The sequence below is a fragment of the Solea senegalensis genome, linkage group LG10, assembly GCF_019176455.1.
Source record: "Solea senegalensis isolate Sse05_10M linkage group LG10, IFAPA_SoseM_1, whole genome shotgun sequence".
Taxonomy (NCBI): Eukaryota; Metazoa; Chordata; class Actinopteri; order Pleuronectiformes; family Soleidae; genus Solea; species Solea senegalensis.
In genome coordinates, this window is record NC_058030.1 from 18,192,057 (window position 1) to 18,201,908 (window position 9,852).

Sequence of the window (9,852 nt, forward strand, 5' to 3'; positions counted from 1 at the left end):
GGTGGGTGTTTGAGCTTGTCGGCTTCCCTCATAGTGGAAAAATAACACATGCACAAATAGCATTCCACTGACAGAGTATAGCATCTCATTATAGTGAGAAGGGAAACACCTTACATTTGCTCCATAAAGCACACAGAGGGTCTGTGTTGTGAAGCAAATGAATCCAGGTCACGGCAGTACACAGCCGTAAACGGAGCACATTATTCACAGATCAATTCTCTTCACTGTGCTCAAATTAAATCAATTACTTCCATTCTGACCCTTCTCCATTATTCAGAACAGAGTTTACATTGAGGTGCTGCAGCTTTTATTGACTTCCAAAAGAAGCAACCCAAGAATACATCATCTCTGTATTTGGGGCTCGGGTCGTTGCTTAATTTCATTCAAAATAACTGAATCTGCCGACTGTGATTCATCAAACTGCGAATCAACGAAAAAAGTAACGAAATTTGTCAAATGGTAATAGTCAAATAATTGGGTGAAATTGAAATAAAATCATAAATCATGAAACTAAAATTTAAAATCAAATAAGCAGACGTGAGACGGACGATTGGGTGATTTATGAAATGTTATTGAAGCAACACGCCTCAGGCAGAAATATATAAAGCTCAGGGGTCCCTGACTGCAAAAACCTGCTTATTTTATGGAGCAGTCAGAGGAACCCACACCAGGGACCTGAACCCTGCACTTACAATACAACCAAATCAGCAATAACATCATGAATCTGCTGGTGAAGTACATTTTTAACCTCCCTCCAGAATTCGGCCACATCTGACTTATTTTACAACGTTCCGACAGCGCACAGAAAATATTGTGTCAAAAATTATATTAATGCAACAGATGGAAAATATTCCAAACGTTCAAAATACACTGGTCATATTAGACTGCTAACACTGAAATAATGGAGGGTTCAAGGAACCGTAACACTTATTCAATGGTGGAACTCCTGTCTGTCAGCGTTCAATTCCTGCCCAAAAAGATTTCTGTACATACCACATGTCTTCACATGTTCTAATCAATTTCACAATAGTATGCATTGCCTAAAGCCTGACAGGGACTCAGTCCAGCATATATTTTCTAGTAATCTCAACCGTAACCTCAGGTTATGTGCAGGTTGGTATTTAGTTCTGATAGAGGCCTGAGAGTGTTGTTGAGATTCAGATTTCAGGGTGAGGGTTTCTAAAGTTTCTTATGCCATTAATTTTACTGTTGCAATGAACTGTTTCTAATTTTTCCACATTTGTCACTTTTGTATTTGTTTAAAACTGTGTTGCAGGTAAACAAATGTCTGTTACATTCAAACTATCGTCAGATAGTGCTAATTAGGTCTAAAAGCTCCACATTACTTGGTGACATTCCAACATTAACAGTGACTCTTCTAGACCGTAGACCAACACAAAGTGGAATTTGTCTTCCTGGTTCCTCCTGAAGCCAAATGGAAAGTGAAAATATAATTAATAGTCAGTAAACCTTATCCTGAGGAGATACTGGTCTCAATCAACAGGTCTTCTCCAGTAGAACAAGTATGTTCCCATTTGGAAGAAAGTAGCAGTAGTATTGTCCTGGTTACACGTGGAGTTTCACTGAAAACCTTACAAAGTGTCCGCAAGAGGTTTCAGAAGTTAATTCATTTGACAGCTCCAAAAATGTTGTTCACCAGTTGGTTGGAATTAATGCTTGTCCTTGCCTGCCCTTGCACTAAATACACAAACACCCAGCCAGGTCTAATCATTTTCCTCAACAGCATACATAAGTGAGGCAGAATAATAATAGCAAAGATGATTATTTTACACTAACTTGCGTCTGTTTGAAGTGAAAAATGATTCAACGGCGTTTAACTTTTTTTTTTTTTGCTGTCCAGGAGAACAGTGCCTATCAAAGACTTGCTGTCCTTCCTTCCTCCCCCCAATTTACTAAAGCTGAACAACAGCTCAGTATAGTCCCATGTTTCCCAGAGAAGAGTCCCGTCCACTAGAGCTGGGAGACTGTCTTGTTCACAGGCCCTGGTTAGCTCACAGGGCATCATCAATAGAAACGTGGGCAGCACTTAACTCAAAGCTGACCAGGCTGGGAAGTGTAATCACCAAGATAATGATGAGAAAATGCTTCCATGAGAACTCCAATGCTGGAGAGGTAGAGGGGCAGAATACTTAACACCAGATTTAAACAAAATGTTTAGGTTTCAGTCCAGTTTCCATTTAGCCTGCCAGGCCGCTGTGCTTTGTTCTTTCAGAGTGAGGAGAAAAAAACAGTTTGAACTTAAATAACTTGGCATCAAGAATCGTCACAAAGCTCCACTGTAAGAATTTCGGTCTGACGTTGTTCTTGCTCTAACTGATGATCTGAGTCTTTTAAAAACGGGGTCACAAATTGAAACGACGTTCAGCAGCAGATTGTGCCACAATGGTTGATTCTGCATAACTTGGCTGTAAAGTTATTTGAGTTACTGTAACTTTTCTATCACCCACAACCTGTGCAGCTATTCTCCTCTGACCTTCGGAGTCAACGTTTAAAGTCATTTAAATCACCTTTCTTCCCCATTCTGATGCTTAGTTTGGATTTCAGCAGTTTGTCTTGACCATGTCTATAGAGTCATGTATACCTAAATAATAACCTGAGCTCCTACGATGGAGATTGGAGGTTATCTAAATGTAGCAGCATGGATGTGCCCCATCTCATGCAGTATGACGGCCCTAATTGAACACCAATGGTAGCTACGCATTGTAGGTGGAAGGGACTAAGGCCCTGTTCACACGGGGACGCTTGCGAGTAAAAACGACAATATATTTTATCGGAAGTGCCTTTCGTTTAGACGGTGATGGCGTTTTTGGGGCTTAAAAACGCAAAAATCGGGGAAAACTTGAATACGCTCCGCCTTAGCGTCTCCGTCTACACTGCCAAGATGCAAAACTGCTCAGATCTGCTCACGTCGCGTACGCCTTTACGTCACATACATGCGCCAGTACAGGGAAATTATCGTATTTAAATAAACGTCCAGGAGTCTTTACACGACTTCTTCAACTTCGTCATGTTTTGCTTTTCGCGGAGAGAAAGGAAGATTGTGTGATAGTGTGTCACAGCGCCACCTATCCGCCTGGCATGCATTCCACACACTTTTTCGTCACCGTATGCACGCAGATTTCCTCCCGAAAACGCTCGTCTAAACGCGGAATAAAAAGTGAAGACGCGACGCCACTTTTGCGTTTTCTGTTCAGGCCGTCATCATGTAAACGTAGCCTATAAATGCGCAGACTTTCCCGTATCCCACTCTTTGCGCTCCTGTCCAACGCGTCACTTCCGGTCGGAGTGTTTGGCTCTCGGTGAGTAGGACCGTGCGCTGCTTCACGTCTCTGAAGCTCATGCACCTGTGTGCTAGTTATAGCCTTTTCTTGTTGTAGTGCAGAGCGGCTGGGCTTGTGCGCCACGCTCAAAGTGCGCAGTCTCTTCAGCTTGCGGCCGTAAGTGTCCTCTCTCTGCGTCATACTGCTTGGTGCCTCAAGGCTAACGCCAGTGTGGTTGCAGGTGAATGCCGGTAGCAGCGCGAGTCTCCCGCTCTCTCCCCCTATGTGTTGTGCGGGCATCATACTCGGCAACCAGGTTTGTTATTGTTTTGATTGTTATCGTTTTAGCTCCATAATAAGAGTGCTTATTGTGTGTCTTTTTAAATAAATGTTGGCCACCTGGCTGATTTAAAACCGTGCCCTGGATGACGTCACGATCAGCTGTCCCCTGTCTTTACGTCATTATGTTCCGCTTAACGGCTTCTCCTGCTGCCGCTGATTTCTGAGATTTATTTTGATTTAATTAACTGCTGCATTATATACATTTTTAGGTCTTATTAGTTAAGTGCTTTATGTGGTGTTATATGTTTTATAATTTTCTTCAATTATTCAGGGGAATTATATGTAATTTCACTTTTGGAGTATAAGATGCCCAGTCATAATTCTTTGGTTCGTCTTGTGTTTGATTTGTGGTTATTGATTTCTTTATATCCTTGAGTTATTTCGGGCATATTCTTTTCACTTATTCTAGGCTAAATATATATTTTGTTTAGTTTGAATATAATGTGTCCAGTCTTATTATAATCCTGAGTTTGTTTTGTGTGATTCATTTCTGTATCTCGTTTTAGTGCCGAGGCCGGTGGTGGTGCAGGTGACCGGGGTGGAGGTGTCCGATTTTCCTGCGTGCTGTGTTCCCTGGGATTTGGGTATTCAGTGTGTGTGTGTGTGTGTGTGTGTGTGTGTGCTGTGTAACCTGGTGATTTGAGTATTTTTAATTTAGACTAGCTTCACTTCACCATAAGCCTCAGCCTGAACTGATTTATTTTTGGTTTAAATTAACACATTGTGCTTTTAAAAGATCTGTTAAATAAAGTGTATATTATTTTAACATTTTGAACCACATCTCCTGCATCATGAGTAGAATTTACTTGTGTGTCCTTGATTGGGGTAAAATAAATCTTTGGTTAAAGTCCCAAAGTGGTGTTGTCATTACCAGTAAGCTACGAGCGGGACCTCGTATGTCCTATTCACTCATTAACTTTAACAATATTCCATCACTTAGTTAGGTTTCCTCCTTACACTCACCACATAAATCTCCTGAAGCAGTAAATTACAGAGGTGATTGCAGCTGGTTAAAAAACTGAAGATTAGCAAGCAGAAGTACGGCTTCATGCCAAGAAAGATTACCACAGATCTAAGTGCTGATGGAAAAGTACAGGAGTTGAACTGTGTCTTTGTCGATCAAGAGAAAGCTTATGACCGGAAGCATTGTTTCAGGAAGTTGGGAGTTGCAGAGAAGTGTGAGGGTGGTGCATGTATGATGACAGTGGTAAGTACCTGGGGGCAACCATCCGAAGCAATGGACAAGTGCACAAGAGATGTGAAGAAGAGCGTGCAGGCAGGGTGGAGTGGGTGGAGACGAGTGTCAGGGCTGACGTGTGACAGAAGGATGGCAGCAAAAGTGAAAGGGAAGATGGAAGCAAGACCTGCTATGATGTATGGTTGTAGACTGTGGCTCAGGAGGTGGCAGAGCTGAAGATGCTGAGATTTTCATTGGGAGTGACCACGATGGACAGTATTATGAACGCTGAAATTTGAGGGATGAAATGTCTTGTTGACCCCAGATATTTAAACCCACTTGAACATGTATCTCCAATTTTGCCTTGAGCAACTCATGCTACCTTTATAGATCCATTCCTATGTCTTAATACACATGGTATACACCAAAACAGAGCAGGGTGTTATGCAGTCAATATCTAGGTGGTTGTATATTACACAACCACTTGAAATGAAAGATGGCCATTTATTCACTGCTGCACAACCTCGACTACTATACAATACACTCTTGTTTAAGAACACAATTTTGGTGCATTAATGCAACGTCTCAGCTGTGGTGTCATCCGCATGCAGGCATGCGACTCAATTGCACAGCCAAAGGTGGCTCTACAATATGATTTATAGAGGTGATTATTTGACTCTGACAGCAGCGGCAGAAAGCCTGCGTGAAATCAGGAGGCAGTTACAGAGCAGGGGAAAGCGTATTGTGTGAGATAAGAATCCAGATCATTCACATCTTATGTGGCATGAATTGGAAAGAAAAACACATATATGAAAATGAATGTATAGACAAAAATAAAATTTAATTCAAAATGTTGATCAATAATAACATGGAGAGAGTGTGCGGTGCATATATCTATCGTTCATCTTTCATACCCATTCACAGCTCCTGGAACAGCCGTCAGGAGCAACGTGGGGTGTGGGGAGTGTCTTGCCCAAGGACATGTTGGCAGCTGAGCTGGGAATTGAACCCACAAACAGTTGAAAGATGACTCACTCTACCGCTGAGCTACCGTAGGTGTTGGGTCGCAAGTTAGAGACCCCTGTTGTATGCTCAGGAAAGCTTAATCTTCACTTCATTTAAGTGCCATTATGGATATTTTCACACAATAATGACTTCATTTTAGCTCTTCAAACTGTCAATGACCCACATTTTCTTTCTGAAATGTTTGCCTTAAATTATTTCAGGACTTTGAAGGATTGCAGGAAATGCATCCCTCCATCTTCTACCACTTTATTCTCCACATGAGGGTCGTGGGGAGAGCTGTGCCAATCTCAGCAGACATAGGGGGATAGGCGGGCTTCACCCTGGACAGGTCACCAGTCCATCACAGGGCCACATACGTAGACAAACAACCACCCACTCTCACAATCACACCTATGGTTGCTTTAGAGTGTCCCATTTACCTCATCCCTTCAGCAAATGCATAACATACCCATAAGATGTCATGGGTTAGGGTTAGAATGGGGATTTTGTTACATTAACTGCACCAAATCCAGAAAGGTCACAAACTAGTCTTCATATAATTGTTTAACACAACCAACCTCTGTAAAAACACAGTCACCACACTGCATCTCTCATGCAGTGAAGCTGCTTGTCTCTCCCATCATCTGACTACCCATTTTCAAAGCCTGGCAAAAGATCGTCCTATATTTTTTGTTTCTACACGTCTGTACCTGCAGCTTGGCTTTTTGTGTCGACACGCACTTGCACATTGGAAGCTCCAAGACCACGTCTGGCACAGAAAGTGCAGCCAACCCTTTTTTTTCCCCCATTCCCGTATGTTATCCTTTCCAAGGTATTCAGTTTCCCACCCACACACATAAAAAGAGATTTATTTATTAGTCACGCAAGTTTGCTCACACACCGCTTTTCAAATTCTTTGGTGTTGAGATTGTCCACCAAGTCAGCACTCCAGTTTGCCTTCATCAGCAAATCTGCTGCAGTTTTGGGTCCCTCACTTTTGGTAGATAGGACAGGTGATCTTCCTGGAAGCCAAGACAAAGCACCATGACATCAGTGTCCTCAGTTGCCTTGGTTTTTCCTGCTTTTGCTGCATGCAGTGCAGACGAGCGTGAGCTTCTTCATGCATCGAGTGGACCTCTGCCTCTTCTTCACACTCCTCTCCTGTCAACATGTAGGTTTCCTCACAGGTCACCTTTTCATGCATAGTGGGGGTTTCCTCACTTCTTTTTCTTCACTGCTGGACTTGATGTCCCCCTGTACCTTTCTTGCAAAGGAGAGCAGTGTCTCCACCACTGTTCAGATTTCAGGTGGCAGACATGAAACCGCATCAATCCTTTTTACTCTCGACTCAGATCCCCTTCAATGTTCACAATAAAAAGAATGTTAAAAAACCCTAGTGAAAAAATGCTAAATGCACGGCTGCTCATATACGTTATGCTTTCAGAGATGTCTTTCAAAGAAAGCGTAGCATTAACAGCTACAGTAGGGTGAACTGAGAGTAGGGCATCCATCCTCCAACTCTGGAAGGGCTCATTCTGCCTCCCTGCCTCCCTCTGTGTTGTTGTAATATACCAACCATGTTTATATTGAAACAATTCACACAGTTTCAATAGAGCTGATGTGTTGCTGTGTTTTTCTTCCTTGTGGTGCAATGACGCACAATCAGAACAATTACAAACAAAGCAATTCTTTGCATGATGACAGCTAGAGTTACAAACAAATGTTACATTCAATGTCATTAAAAAAAACACCATGTGACTCCTTTTCACTCAACTTGCCAAACCTCACTTCCTTCAAACCTGGTATTAACACCAGGCCTGAGCGATTCGAATATATGGCAGCTGTGTCATTAGGTCATGAAGTGAATCAACCCTAAAGGACTGTTTGTTTGTTTTTTTTCTTTTACCACTGTAACATCTGCTGTAGCATCATCAGTGAGACAAAACTCACTGTACTTTGAGCTAATATACATTGGACTCGACACATGCTTTCTGCTTCGTATTTTATCTGAACCTCAGTAGAAAACAAGCCATAGTTTTTAGAACTTCATAGATCATTGGTCATCGATCACTCAGTTCAACTGGGCTCAGCCAGTCTTTTGGGTGAATTCCTTTTAACGAAGCTATAGAAGAAAATAGTGAACAAAGACAACCAAACAGCTGGAGGGACAAAGGGATTCAGCTTCTATAGAGTGTAAGGAGCATGTGCACAGTCTGCCATTGACCTCATGGTGAATAACGACTAAATCCTGTCTGTGCTGGTGAGAATTATGTGGTTAGCCTTTCCATTGACTCTGTGGCTCCACCTGATGTGATCTGTAGTTTCTTGAAATGAATTGAGATAAGAGAAGAGGTCTACCAGGCATTCAAGCACACATGGTCAAAATCATCTTTGAAATTCCATGATGAGATAACCAAGTAATGTCTGACACCTCTACCACTGTCAGCACACATCTGCATTTAGACAAGAAACTGCTCTGCCACGGGATCTTTGTGGCTCAAACATTTGCACAGACCTGTAGTAACCAGAAACTGTAGGATGATCTAGAACCAGACTTATAGTCATGGGTCAAGCAGTTTCTCCTATGAGAGGTAAAGTGTGGTGTGTTCTTACAGACTAAGCGTTTGGATGTCAAATTTATTTACAATTGTTATAATGTGTTAATGTATGATTTATAATATTGAAGCAGTTATAATCCTTAGTGATTTGTGGGTTATGGTTAGGTTATTTTGGTTGTGTTACAAAACAACGATATGAAGACCAGTTTGAGGCGTTTTCTGGATTTGGTGCAGTTAATGTTGTAACATTCTAATATATGCCCCTTATTAACATCGTCACAGTGACATCTTATGGGTGTACAATACATTTCCTGAATCCTTAAGAGTCCTGAAAATAGAAAATATATGTGTATCATCATTGACAGTTTGAAGAGCTAAAGTGAAGCCAACATTGGGTGAAAATATCCATAATGGCACTTAAATGAAGGGAAGATTAAGTTTCCCTGAACGGATGTTAATTCCAGGTCTGAATGAGACCCATTTCTCTGAGCAAATTTGGGGATTTTATCACACTCCATGATCACATTTGCTGTCTAATGTGCTCCAAAGGCGTACAGCAGGGGTCTCAAACAACTATAAAGTTCTAATGAAAACTGGCTCATGACCAACAGCGAATAATATATAGTTATAAGATATAGTTTGAATTTTCAAATCACTGAATTGTTCTTTTTTCACTTGACCAGCCCCCTCCTATCCAGACCAGGCCTTCACTGGACCCCAGGTCATTTGAGGTGAGTTCACTGCAGAACCAATTCAGTTTTCTCCAAATTCTGCGACTGTTTACAATTTTGCAGCATGTATTTAAAAAAAAAAAAAGGGTCTCCCATATCAAAGTCACATGCTTTGGTGAGAAAGCCACACATTATGGCCCTCTGTGTGATTTCATTTTGTCAACAAAGGTTTGGAAATGCTCTAGAAAATGTTGTTTAATCATATATAAAAGAAGAATGAGGAGCTATACATTTGAAGAGCATAAGCGTGTTGTCACAGAGAATAGTGATACATGGTCAAATGGGAATAGAAGTACATTCTATATCTAAAAGCTAGTGGTGGAGAAGTGCAAAAGAAACGGCAAATAAAGGACAGATAAGTTTAGAAATCATGTGACTGAAATGCCAGCCCAGCTTCTGCATTTCACAACACTGAATAATTGGCAGATGAAAGGAAGGCGTGTGTGGACTGATGAAGGAATGAGACCAGATTAGTGTTGTGTCACAGACAAGATCGATCTGTTATTTCCCAATGGTGCATTGTAATAGAAAGGTTTCCCACAGACAACACTGTTTCCTTCTTTGTTAACTGAAGCTTTTAAGCACGTTTGTAGCCCACTGTGTTTGTAATTGTAGAAATCAGCATTGAACTGATTGCAGTCAGTGTTTATATAATGGGTCCCCAATTAGTTTTCTGCAAGGGACAAATCACGTCAAGCAGGTCAAGCTAATGGCTAAACTGTGCGGGGACATATGCTCATACAAATGTGCAAACACTG

At 41.5% G+C, this 9,852-nt stretch overlaps 1 long non-coding RNA gene across 1 annotated transcript; it reads left to right on the top strand.

Moving 5' to 3' along the window:
* Nucleotides 1–3,103: 3,103 nt before the first annotated feature.
* On the top strand, nucleotides 3,104–4,252 carry LOC122776470. Its single transcript, XR_006361227.1, has 3 exons — nucleotides 3,104–3,458; nucleotides 3,523–3,597; nucleotides 4,130–4,252. It is a non-coding gene; the product is annotated as an uncharacterized LOC122776470 (long non-coding RNA).
* Nucleotides 4,253–9,852: the final 5,600 nt, after the last annotated feature.